We start from the raw sequence: 13759 nt of genomic DNA on the forward strand, positions 1-13759 counted from the left end.
ACTAATAAAACTAGTAGTAGCGAGGGGAACAAAGTTAGCAGCAGCGCGCTCTTACCAGTAGCGAGGGGAACAATGCAGCTATTAACAGTAGCGTGCTCCTCCTAAGCTTGCTACTGCTACCCATATATAGCAGTAGCGTGGGCCTACCCACGCTGCTGCTATAGGTTAGCTGTAGCGACATATCAGTAGCGCGGTTACCCGCGCTACTGATACACCAAATACCCACGCTACTCCTAGGCTTATCCCTAGTTGTGAGAGGGCGAAGTGAGAAGGTGCGACGGTTGATACGTCTCCGTCGTATCTACTTTCCCTAACACTTTTGCTCTTCTTTTGGACTCTAATTTGCATGATTTGAATGAAACTAACCTAGACTGACGTTGTTTTCAGCAAAACTACCATGGTGTTCTTTTTGTGCAGAACTAAAAGTTCTCGGAATTGGACGAAACTTTTTGGAGAGTTATTTGGAATAAAAGAAAAATACTGGAACCAAGACCTACTAGAGGGGGGCCAGCTACCCACTAGGCACCAGGGCACGCCACCCCCCTCTGGCGCGCCCTAGTGGGTAGTGGGGCCGACGAGGCTCCACTGACCCTAATCTGGATACTATAAATTCTTATATTCCGAGAAAAAATAGGAGAGGAAGTGTCGGTGTCAAAACCGGCGGATCTCAGGTAGGGGGTCCCGAACTGTGCGTCTAAGGCTAATGGTAATAGGAGGCGGGGGACACAATGTTTACGCAGGTTCAGGCCCTCTCTATGGAGGTAATACCCTACTTCTTGCTTGATTCGTCTTGATGAATATGAGTATTACAAGAGTTGATCTACCACGAGATCGTACTGGCTAAACGCTAGAAGCCTAGCCTATGAGATTATGATTGTTGTCCTACGGACTAAACCCTCCGGTTTATATAGACACCAGAGGAGGCTAGGGTTACACAAAGTCGGTTACAGAGAAAGGAATCTACATATCCGAATCGCCAAGCTTGCCTTCCACGCAAAGGAGAGTCCCACATGGACACAGGACGAAGTCTTCTATCTTGTATCTTCATAGTCCAACAATCCGGCCCACGTATATAGTCCGGCTGTCCGAGGACCCCCTAATCCAGGACTCCCTCAGTAGCCCCCGAACCAGGCTTCAATGTCGACGAGTCCGGCACGCAGATTGTCTTCGACATTGCAAGGCGGGTTCCTTCTCCGAATACTTCAAAGTACCTGACCTAAATAGCAGTGTCCGGCTTTCCATTTAATGACACACTCATCGGCTTCTGCACCTTCATGATTTCAGCTTCCATGTGTCGAGCGAATATGAGAGGTCGGGGCATTTTTGCATTTACCACCCTGACCATGTGAGAAAATTGTCTATTTAAAGAGGCGGGGATCTTCAGATCTAATCCACACCATCTTCCCCAAATGAGGAATCCTCAGAGCTTGCCCGCAGAAACCACCCCAACATGGCTAGTGCTCCCAGCTCTTCCTCGCGCCCCCACGGCCCCAAACAGGGTGATTGGGAAAACTGTTCCATATCCCACGGCCAACTCTTGAAGCTACAGACCCAGGGATTTCTTCCCCCCGCAGACCTAGTCCCCGTACGAGCCGGACTGGCTTCCTTCGATGGTGGGGAGCAGGCGGAGAAGTTCCCCAACCCATCCAGGGGAACGAGTATGCTTTGTTCCCTACTTGCTGAGAGGTGTTGGATTTCCAATCCATCCGTTCCTCCGAGGGCTTCTGGAGTACTATGGCCTCCAACTGCACAAATTCACACCTGCCTCCATCCTGCATATTGCAGGCTATGTTGCTCTTTGCGAGCTATTTTTGGGTTGTGAGGCCCATTTCCAATTATGGAAGAGGTTGTTTTGCCTCGTCCCTCGTAATCAAGAGGGATCAATATTCCAAGTGGGCGGAGCCGAGCTATGGTGCATCGTCGGGACCGGATATCTATCCGGCACGCTGAATAAGGCATCCGAAGAATGGCCTTCCAAATGGTTCTACATTGAGCACGTCTCCCTTCTTGACCCAATCCAAGGGGTCTTCCTGAATTTTCAAGTGCCCCATTGAAGAAGCGCCTCAGCTGGCGTCCTCGGAGCCCCAGGGAGGAAGATAGCACGGAAGTCCACCAGTTAATGAGCAAGATAAAGACGCTCACTCAATCCGGATTGTCAATAGTCGAGGTTATGGCGATATCCATAATGCGAGGGGTTCAGCCACTCTAATACTAAGGGCACCCTATGTGGAATTTCAATGCAGAATATGATGCCACCCGCTACGGTCGGAAGGGTCCGGACACTTCCGCTGCTTTGGCAAAAATATTGTTCGGATTGTACAAAGGGAAAGAGGAGGAGTTCATCCACATTAAGCCCAGGGATGGATTTTCCACGTACAACCCTCACAGCTGGGTGAGTTTACATCCCACTACTCTACTCTATTAACTCCCTGAATCCTCTTTCGTAAATATTAGTCCGTCCATTTATACCAAGAATGGCGGAAAGTCATCAGGGAGACCCACAGCCCCGGACCACAGCCAGAGGACCACAACCAGGCTCTTGATCCCGGATTCGAAGAGGATCCGGATATATTCATGGAGCTCGGGGAAGGGGTGTTTTACCAGGCGAGCTGTGACGGCACCGAAGTGACCATCATTGCTGACTATCCCAGCCTTCTCCCAGCCTCACATGTAAGTAATCAGGAGATTTGTCCTTTGAGAGAATTCCCTCTTTCTGCCTTACCCACCGCACTATATTATGCTCCAAAGGGGAGGCGATCGGCATGCAAGAAGGCGGCGCCTACAACGGGCAGGCCTCCGAGAGGAAGGCAAATAGAAATATGGCTGAGCCTTCATTGAAGAGGTATGGTTTTAAATATGCCCCATGGCTGTCATCTTAAAATATGACACTATCCATTCTGTCTTATCAGGAAGAACAATCGCCGGACTGTGTCTGGGGATCCTGTCGGTCATGCCTCTACTAGCCGGGTTCCGGACCCTGTCACGAGGACTGAGGCTAATGCAGAAGTGACACCAGATCATCCTTCTGCGGAGGACTCGAATAAAGTATCCGCCACAAACTCCAAAGTGGAAAGCGCCATGAATCATTGGCGCCGGCGGGCCGCTCTTCGCGACCCTGGTTTTTTGGAAGAAGCTTTCAATGCCTTTAACTCGGGTGATGCATACATCCGAGCTGCTCGAGATGGGCTTTCCAGAGCCACAGATTAGTATTTGAAAGATATGCGGGTAAGTACACATTTGTGCAAAACTGATAATCATATACTAGTAGCCCCCGAGACTTGAAATAGTTGGTACAATTGATTTAGGAATTGTTATATGACCAGGTGCTCACAGAAAGGAACAACTTGTTATCTCAAGAGCTGGAAAAGTGTTAGGCCCAGCTGACTAAAGCTACTGCCAAACTAGAGAAATCCAAGAAGGCGGCGTTTGGTAATGTTCCCCTCTATCGAGAAAACATAATCATATACCAGAAGTATTAATACAGGTGCAAATCTTATGGTAGAGTTATCAGATCATCTGGAAGAAGCACCAAATGTCGCACGAGCAGGAAGTTCAGGAGCTCAAAGGCAACTAGCCGCGGGTAAACATATACTAACACAAGTCAGGGTGGAGAATAACAAACTCCAAGATGCCAACACCAAGCTCAGCGAAGAGCTAAAAGATGTGTGGGCCCAGCTAGCTGACAACGTGAAGGAGAATAAGAAGTTGTGAGCCGACATATTTAGTATGTGTTTGGACTTACCTTTACATAATTCGGCAAGTGAAGTAACTAAGAGAATTATGTGTGTAGGTATATTGACAGGTCGTCCTAAAGAGGAGGTGTCTGTATCGTCGAGCGATCTGCTACAAGAGCTGTCGCAAAAGCACGAGCGAGCTCGGCAGGCGATGCAAAGTATTGCTAAGGCTTTATGGCCATCCGACTCTCCTCCAGGAAGTATGGAGGGGCTTGTACAGCTGTTCAAGGGAGCGCGGCGGCGCTTCCGATTATGGAAGATATCGGCCTGCCGGGAAGGTGCACGAGAGGCCTGGGCAATGGTGAAAACTTGGTATACCAAGCTCGACCCGAATCACATGGCCCGGGTCAGACCTGTAGGGTCAAATGGAGAAGAAATTCCTGTTAGCTTTGTATATGACCAAGTATAAGTAGCCGCCAAGTATTCCCAATAGGATTGTAGGCTAGATAGCCTGTTGGATGGCATAGAGAAAGAAGTGTTTGAGTCTAAGTGACTATGTACTTCATTTGACAAATTATGTCTCTAGCTGAATTGTAAAATGCTTGTCATGGAAGACCTTTTCGCTTCAACCTCTAGACCCGAAGGTGCGGAGTGCTTCCGAATACCCGCTCAGTAATGTATACCAGGGTATGCGTGGAAACCAGGCGTAGGGGTCATAGTTGCTTGAACAGACAAGTATATGGCTAGTTATGTTATATTACATTTTGATCGTAAGAAACATCTTCCAGAGAGAATAGTTCCATTAAGGATTCCTTTCCCTGGGTAAGCATGCATTAATGTGCATGTCTGAACTGTGTTTGAAAAAACCATAGCATACATAACATCTGGGGGTTCATAATGTGACAAGTAAAAAATAACTTTAGTCCGCCGACCGAATATTCCCTTAAGAACGCTAGCTTTCAGCTTCACCCAGTCTGAGGTACACATCTGGATGACCCGGCAGTAACAATCGCAGAGGTGCTCCCTTTATGCCCTAGCCGAACAAACGGGAACGTAGGGCATAAGCACAGGAGCCAGCAACCCAGCTTGGCCAAAACTTAAGTCATATCGATGCATATAATGGCGACGAAAAGGTACATACATGGAAAAGACACATATGTGGTGAGCTTGATGCTCGGAAAATAATAATAAGCTTTTGTACAAGAAGCCCCCAGGTATAATTGACGTACATATTAAAAATTATATGCATCATAGGTGTACGGTCTAATCGTACACGGGCTTTACAGCTTTAAAAAAAAGAAAGGTGAAAAGAGAGAAAAATAAATAATGGAAACAAAAAAGGGGGAAAAGGAGACGAACAAAGAGTCTGGCGCTAGGCATAGAATCTTCGGAGTCTGGCCACATTCCATGGGTTCGGCTCTAGGCGGTTGTCTGATGCATCACGTAGGCAGTACGCTCCTCCGGTGAGAACTTCATCAATGATGAAGGGATTCTCCCACTTGGGCTTGAGTTTGTCCTTTTTCTTCTCCGGCAAGCGTAGAACGAGTTCACCAACATTATAAGTCTTGGCCCGTACTTCTCTGCTTTGATATCTGCCGGCCTATTGTTGATAGAATGCGGAACGGGCTTTTGCGACATCACGCTCCTCCTCCAGGGCATCTAAGCTGTCCTACCGATCCATCTCGGCTTCTCTCTCTTCATACATGCGCACTCGAGGTGAGTCATGAATAATGTCGCAGGGTAACACAGCCTATGGGCCGTACACCATAAAGAAAGGTGTATATCCGGTAGAATGATTTGGCGTGGTTCGCAACCCCCAGAGCACGGAGTCGAGCTCCTCCACCCAGTGCTTGTTTGATTCTTTCAAAGACCGCACTAATCTAGGTTTGATGCCGCTCATAATAAGACCGTTAGCTCGTTCGACTTGACCGTTGGTTTGTGGGTGGTATACGAAGGCGTCATCGAACTTGATGCCCAGATTAGCACACCAGGCTTTCACCTAATCGGCTGTGAAATTTGAGCCATTGTCAGTGATAATGCTGTGTGGAACACAACAACGATGCACAATGCCTGATATAAAATCTATCACTGGCCCGACTTCTGCCGTTTTGACTGGTTTGGCCTCTATCCACTTAGTGAATTTATCCACCATAACCAATAGATATTTTTTCTTATGGCTTCCTCCTTTAAGGGTTCCGACCATATCAAGCCCCCAGACCGCAAAAGGCCAAGTGATGGGGATTGTTTGTAGAGCAGTGGGTGGCATATGGCTTTGGTTGGCAAAAAGCTGGCATCCGATGCAATGTTGGACGAGGTCCTGCGTGTTTGCTCGGGCCGTTGGCCAATAGAAACGTATATGGAAGGCCTTGCTTACAAGGGCCCGAGCCGCGGCGTGGTGACCGCCGAGACCGGCATGAATTTCAGCCAAGATCTATTGCCCTTCCTCCTCGGAGATACATCTTTGAAGTACTCCGATAGCGCTCTTCTTATAGAGTTCTCCCTCGTGAACCTTGCAGGCTTTAGAGCGTCGCACAATGCAGCGTGCCTCATTCTTATCCTCGGGAAGCTCTCACCTATTAAGGTAGGCCAAGAAGGGTTTGGTCCATGGGGCAATGACTGCCATTATGAGATGGGCCGACGGTGTAATTTCGGTGACTGAGCCCCCGATGATGTCGATGTGTTCGGACTATGGGGTTGTATTCGGATCTGGATTGGTAGTGCCGCTCTCCCCTTGCCAAACCATGGATGGCTTCAAAAGCCTTTCCAGAAAGATGTTAGGTGGGACAGGGTCGTGCTTGGCGCCGATGCGAGTAAGGACATCTGTCGCTTGATTACTTTCTCGAGCCACATGGTGAAACTCAAGCCCCTCGTACTGAGCCAACATTTTGAGAATGGCGTTACGATAAGCCGCCATCCTCGGATCTTTGGCATCGAAATCTCCATTTATTTGAGATATTGCGGGGTTTGAATCCCCGCGCACTTCCAGGCGTTGTATGCCCATGGAGACGGCCATCCGAAGACCATGCAATAAGGCTTCGTATTCGGCTGCATTGTTGGAGTCCATGAATAATATTTGTAGGACGTACTGAACCGTATCTCTAGTAGGGGATGTTAGGATAATGCCTGCCCCTAGGCCTGCCAGCATTTTGGAACCGTCGAAGTGCATGACCCAGTTGGAATACATGCCATACTCTTTAGGAGTTCAGCCTCTGTCCATTCGGCGACGAAGTCGATCAGTACTTGAGATTTAATGGCCCGCCGCGGTTTGTATGTAATTTCAAATGGGAGGAGCTCAATGCCCCACTTGGCAATTCGGCATGTGGTGTCACAGTTATTTATTATGTCATTGAGTGGTACTTCGGAGGCCACCATTATGGAGCACTCTTGGAAGTAGTGTCATAGCTTCCGGGATGCCATGAAGACCGTGTATGCTATTTTTTGGTAATGTGGGTACCGGGATTTGCATGGTGTGAGGACAGTGGATACATAGTATACCGGCTCCTGAAGCGTGAATTTGTGTCCGTCCACCTCTCGTTCGACGACAAGCACCGCACTGACGACTTGGTGTGTGGCCGATATGTATAATAACATGGGTCGCTGACGTTTGGCACGGCCAGGATTGGGTTGCTTGCTGGAAGAGCCTTTATTTCTTCCAATCCGGCCATTGCCGCATCCGTCCACTCGAAGTGATCGGCGTGTCGGAGAAGGCGATAGAGTGGCAATGCCTTTTCTCCTAATCTGGAGATAAAGCGGCTTAAAGCTGCCACACATCCGGATAATTTTTGGACTTGTTTAAGGTCGGTTGGCATAGCCAACTATGACAAAGCTCGGATTTCAGCTGGGTTTGCCTCAATTCCTTTATTAGAGACGATGAAGCCCAGAAGCTTTCCAGCGGGAACGCCAAAAACACACTTTTCCGGGTTGAGCTTGATGTCATATGTTCGGAGGTTGTTGAATGTGAGACGCGGATCATCTATTAAGGATTCGATGTGCCTAGTTTTGATGACTACGTCATCCATGTATGCTTCAACTGTCTTGCCAATTTGTTTCTCCAGGCATGTTTGAATCATGCGTTGATAGGTGGCACCGGCGTTTTTGAGCCCGAAAGGCATAGTGTTGAAGCAGAAAGGCTCGTATGGGGTGATAAATGCTATTGCATCCTGATCAGACTCCTTCATCTTGATTTGATGGTATCCGGAGTATGCGTCGAGGAAACACAGTGAGTTGTGTCCTGTGGTAGCATTGATGATCTGATCGATGCGGGGGAGGGGAAAGGTATCCTTAGGGCAAGACTTGTTGAGGTCCTTGAAATCGACACATAGGCGCCAGGATTTATCCTTCTTTGGTACCATCACCAGGTTTGCTAGCCAGTCCGGGTGTTTTATTTCTCTGATGAATCCGGTCTCGAGTAACTTGGCTAGCTCCTCTCCCATAGCTTGTCATTTAGGTTCAGAGAGAAGCGCCGTAATGTTTGCTTGACCGTCTTATATTCCTTCAGTATGTTTAGGCTGTGTTCGACCAGCCTACGTGGGATCCCTGGCATATCAGAAGGGTGCCAGGCGAATATGTGTCAGTTGTCACGTAGGAACGCCCGCAGTGCAGCGTCAACCGTGGGGTCCAGCTGTGCCTCGATGGATGCTGTCTTCATGGAGTCCGTGGGGTGGACTTGGAATTTGACTATTTCATCTGCTGATTTAAAGGAGGTGGATTTGGATCGCTTGTCGAGTATCACATTGTCCCTATCCACCATGGAGCGCAATGCGGTTAATTCTTCGGTCGCGAGGGCTTCAGACAATGCCTCGAGGGCCAAGGCGGCGGTTTTATTTTTGGCGTGGAGTGCTATGTCCGGATCACTGACAAGAGTGATGATTCCATTGGGCCCGGGCATCTTGAGCTTCATGTACCCATAATGGGGTATAGCTTGGAAGCTTGTAAATGCATCTCACCCTAAAAGGGTGTGATATCCGCTGTTAAAAGGGGCCACTTGAAAGGTTATCTCTTCGGACCGATAATTCTCCGGTGTGCCGAATACCACATCAAGTGTGATTTTTCCCGCACACCGTGCCTCCCGACTGGGAATAATTCCTCGAAAGGTCGTGCTACTTTTCTCAATGCAGCTCCTGTCTATTTCCACTTTGTTGAGAGTTTCCTCATAAATGAGGTTTAGTCCGCTGCCGCCATCCATGAGCACTTTGGTAAGCCGAAAGTCGTCCACAATTGGACTGAGGACCAATGCGGCAGGTGCCCGGACTGTTCTGAATTTTGGTTCATCACTGGCATTGAAAGTTATGGCCTTGTCGTTCCAGGGTTTTATTGCTGCAACTTGGCAGACTTCAGCGAGGCTGCGGAGTGCTCTTTTGCGCCTATTGTTTGAGGCAAAAGTCTCTAAGACTGTCAGCACCGTAGGGTTGTTATCCTCCATGGGATGTTGCTCTACGGTTTTTTTGGTGAGGAGATCCTCGCCGCTCTTGGCCACCTGCCGGAGTATCCAACATGCTCTAAGGTTGTGGGTTGGTACGATATCCGGTGTTGTGTGTATCTTGCATGGCCTATCGAGCCATCCCTCCAGAACGGTTCCGCGCCCCGTAACGGGCTTTGATTTTTTGTTATTGGATCAGGCAACCGACGAGGGTGCATCCTTTTTGTCCGAATGAGGTGTTTAGTGGAAACCGATGGCTCCCAGGAGGCTGCCTGGGTTTTCTAGGCGCTTTCCATTGTGTAGTACTTCTGTACTATGGTTGCCAAGTCAGCAAAGTGTGATACGTGACGGCGATTGATTGCATTGAGGATTCCCTCGTCCGTGCAGTTTTTGCAAAATAATGAGATTGCGTCTTCATCGCGGCAGTCTTTGATCTTGTCCTTGACAAGGAGGAATCTGGCCCAAAAGTGATGGACTGTCTCCTGGGGCTGCTGTCTGATGTGGGTAAGATCGCTTATATCTGGGTGGGTGGGTGGATTTAAGTCCGAACCCTGACCCAATCTGGGATCCGGAGCTTGAGAAACTTTTGAGGTTAACAATTTGGACTCCGGAATATGAACCAAATTTTCAGGCCCACAGTCCGATTCTAGGTTCATAATACGGGGCATGTCTTCCCGTGGGTGAATATCGGGCTCTGTGAGCTCGGAGATCCGAACATAGTTTGTCCTCAACATAGGGGAAGAGTCATCGCATTGCTCCTCCACTACCGCTATCTGACGGGAGACCTGTGGAGATTCAATTTCTCTTTGATTGGGTTTAATCCCAATCGGATCGTAGTCCGTAGCAACTCCCAAGGCGGCGATGCGATCCGGGAGTTCGTTTAAAGACAACAACTCCGTCGGATCCATCTGTTCGGAGTATTCTGAGTTGATGCGGAGGCGATTTTCGATGACCCGAGAAGTCATCGTCAGCCCGACGGCCGGACGGGCGGCCATGGTAAAGCCGCACAGCCGAAGGGTTTGGCCTGAGGCCAGGGCTCCCCCAGAGGTGATGTTGTCCTTGATAACAAGGCGATCCATCAAGCCTATCTTCGACCTCACAGTGGAACTCTAAATGAAAGCACCAATGTCGGTGTCAAAACCGGCGGGTCTCGGGTAGGGGTCCCGAACTGTGCGTCTAAGGCTAATGGTAACATGAGGCGGACGACACAATATTTACACAGGTTCAGGCCCTCTCTATGGAGGTAATACCCTACTTCCTGCTTGATTGATCTTGATGAATCTGAGTATTACTAGAGTTGATCTACCACAAGATCGTAATGGCTAAACCCTAGAAGCCTAGCCTATGAGATTGTTGTCCTATGGACTAAACCCTCCGGTTTATATAGACACCGGAGGAGGCTAGGGTTACAGAAAGTCGGTTACAGCGAAAGGAATCTACATATCCGAATCGCCAAGCTTGCCTTCCACGCAAAGGAGAGTCCCATCTGGACATGGGACGAAGTCTTCTATCTTGTATCTTCATAGTCCAACAGTCCGGCCCATGTATATAGTCTGGCTGTCCGAGGACCCCCTAATCTAGGACTCCCTCAGGAAGTTTCATCGCATTTCATGATATGGAGCCGCCACCACCTCATGTTCTTCATCGGGAGGCCAAATCTGGAGTCCGTTCTAGGGGGCGGAGAAAACATGTCAAGCAAGTTCTTTTCCACAAGTACGTATTGTTGGGAATCGTTGCATGGAAAACAAAAAAAATTCTATGCACACGCAATGATCTATCCATGGAGATGCATAGTAACGAGGGGGAGAGTGTGTCTACATACCCTCATAGACCGTAATCGGAAGTGTTTCACAATGTGGTTGATGTCGTCAAACTTCTTCGCGCTTCAACCGATCAAAAGCACCGAACACATGGCACCTTCGTGTTCTGCACACGTTCAACTCGGTAACGTCCTCACCTTCTTGATCTGGCAAGACATCGAGTTGTAGATGAGTTCCGTTAGCACGACGGCATGGTGACGGTGATGGTGAAGTGATCTCCGCAGGGCTTTGCCTAAGCACTACGAAAATATGACCGGGGGTGTAAACGGTGGAGGGGGACGCCGCACACGGCTAGGCAATTGTATGTTGTGTTCTCGGCGCCCCCTTCCCACATATATATAGGTGGGAGGGAGGGAGGAGCAGCCAAAGGAGGCGCCCAAAGTAGGAGGAATCCTACCAAGCCGCACCCCCTGCCTTATATAGGTGCGGGGGAAAGGCATGGGAGGGTGGCACCCCCCCCCCCCTTCCTTTCTCCCATGAGAGGGAAAGGCAGGAGGGGCTAGCCCTCCCCTTTCCTTCCCTTAGGATCCTGTTGTCCAAAGAAGGGGCGCACCAGGGACTGGCCTATTCCCCCTTTGGCCCATTAGGCCCATATCTTTGCCGGGGGTGCCCGAAACTCCTTTCCGGTGACCCGTTAAGTGCCCGGTACCCTCCGAAACACTTCTGGTGTCCGAATACCATCGTCATATATATCAATCTTTACCTCTCGACCATTTAGTGACTCCTCGTCATGTTCATGATCTCATCCGGGACTCCGAACAACATTCGGTCACCAAATCATATAACTCATATAACACTATATCATCAACGAACGTTAAGCGTGTGGACCCTACGGGTTTGCGAACTATGTAGACATGACTGAGACACCTCTCCAGTCAATAACCAATAGCGGAACCTGGATGTTCATATTGGCTCCCACATACTCTACGAAGATCTTTATCGGTTGAACCGCTATGACAACATACGTTATTCCCTTTATCATTGGTATGTTACTTGCCCGAGATTCGGTCGTTGGTATATTCATACCTAGTTCAATATCGTTACAGGCAAGTCTCTTTACTCATTCTGTAATGCATCATCATGCAACTAACTCATTACTTTCTTTGCTTTCAAGGCTTCTTATGATGTGCATTACCGAGAGGACCCAGAGATACCTTTTCGATACTCAGAGTGACAAATCCTAATCTCGATCTATGCCAGCCCAACAAACACCTTCGGAGATACCTTTAGAGCATGTTTATAATCACCCAGTTACGTTGTGACGTTTGATAGCACACAAGGCATTCCTTTGGTATCCTGGAGCTGTATAATCTCATAGTCGAAGGAATATGTATTTGACATGAAGAAAGCAATAGCGATAAAACTGAACGTTCATTATGCTAAGCTAATGGGTGGGTCCTGTCCATCACATCATTCTCCTAATTATGTGATCCCATTATCAAATGATAACACATGTCCATGGTTAGGAAACCTTAACCATGTTTGGTCAACGAGCTAGTCTAGTAGAGGCTTACTAGGGACACAGTATTCACACATGTATATAAGTTTCTGATCAATACAATTCTAGCATGAATAATAAACCTTTATCATGAATAAGGAAATATAAAATAACAACTTTATTATTGCCTCTGGGGCGTATTTCCTTTAGTCTCCCACTTGCTCTAGAGTCAATAATCTAGTTCATATCGCCATGTGATTTAGCACCAATAGTTCACATTGTCATGTGATTAACACCCATAGTTCACATCACCATGTGACCAACACCCAAAGGGTTTACCAGAGTCAATAATCTAGTTCACATCGCCATGTGATTAACACCCAAAGAGTACTAAGGTGTGATCATGTCTTGCTTGTGAGAGAAGTTTAGTCAACGAGTGTCACATTTAGATCAGTATGTATATTTGCAAATTTCTATGTCTACAATGCTCTGCATGGTGCTACTCTAGCTAATTGCCCCCACTTTCAATACGTATCCAGATTGAGACTCGGAGTCATCTAGATTAGTGTTAAAGCTTGCATCATCGTAACCCTTTACAACAAACACTTTATCACCTCCATAACCGAGAACATTTCCTTAGTCCTGTAAGGATAAATTTGACCGCTATCCAGTGATCTACTCCTAGATCACTATTGTACCCCCTTGCCAAACTCATAGCAAGGCACACAATAGGTCTGGTACACAGCATGGCATACTTTATAGAATCTATGGCTGAGGCATAGGGAATGACATTCAATCTCTTTCTATCTTCTGCAGTGGTCTGTCTTTGAGTCTTACTCAACTTCACACTTTACAATACAGGCTAGAACTCCTTCTTTGACTGATCCATTTTGAACTCCTTCAAAATCTTGTCAAGTTGTGTGCTTTGTGAAAGTCCTATTAAGCATCTCGATCTATCTCTATAGATCTTTATGCCCAATACATAAGTAGCTCTACCGAGGTCTTTTATTGAAAAATTCTTATTCAAGTATCCATTTATGCTATCTAGAATTTCTATATCATTTCCAATCAACAATATGTTATCCACATATAATATCAGAAATGCTACAGAGCTCTCACTCACTTTCTTGTAAATACAGCCTTCACCGAATGTCTGTATAAAACCATATGATTTGATCACCTCATCAAAGCATATATTCCAACTCTGAGATGCTTGCACTACTCCATAGATGGATCGCTGGAGCTTGAACACTTTGTTAGCACCTTTAGGATTGACAAAACCTTCTGGTTGCATCATATACAATTCTTCTTTAAGAAATCCATTGAGGAATGTAGTTTTGACGTCCATTTGCCAATTTCATAATCATAAAATGCGGCAATGTTGGAGAACATAGTAATTTCAAAAAAA

This window comes from Triticum dicoccoides, chromosome 6B, assembly GCF_002162155.2.
Source record: "Triticum dicoccoides isolate Atlit2015 ecotype Zavitan chromosome 6B, WEW_v2.0, whole genome shotgun sequence".
In the NCBI taxonomy this organism is placed as follows: domain Eukaryota; kingdom Viridiplantae; phylum Streptophyta; class Magnoliopsida; order Poales; family Poaceae; genus Triticum; species Triticum dicoccoides.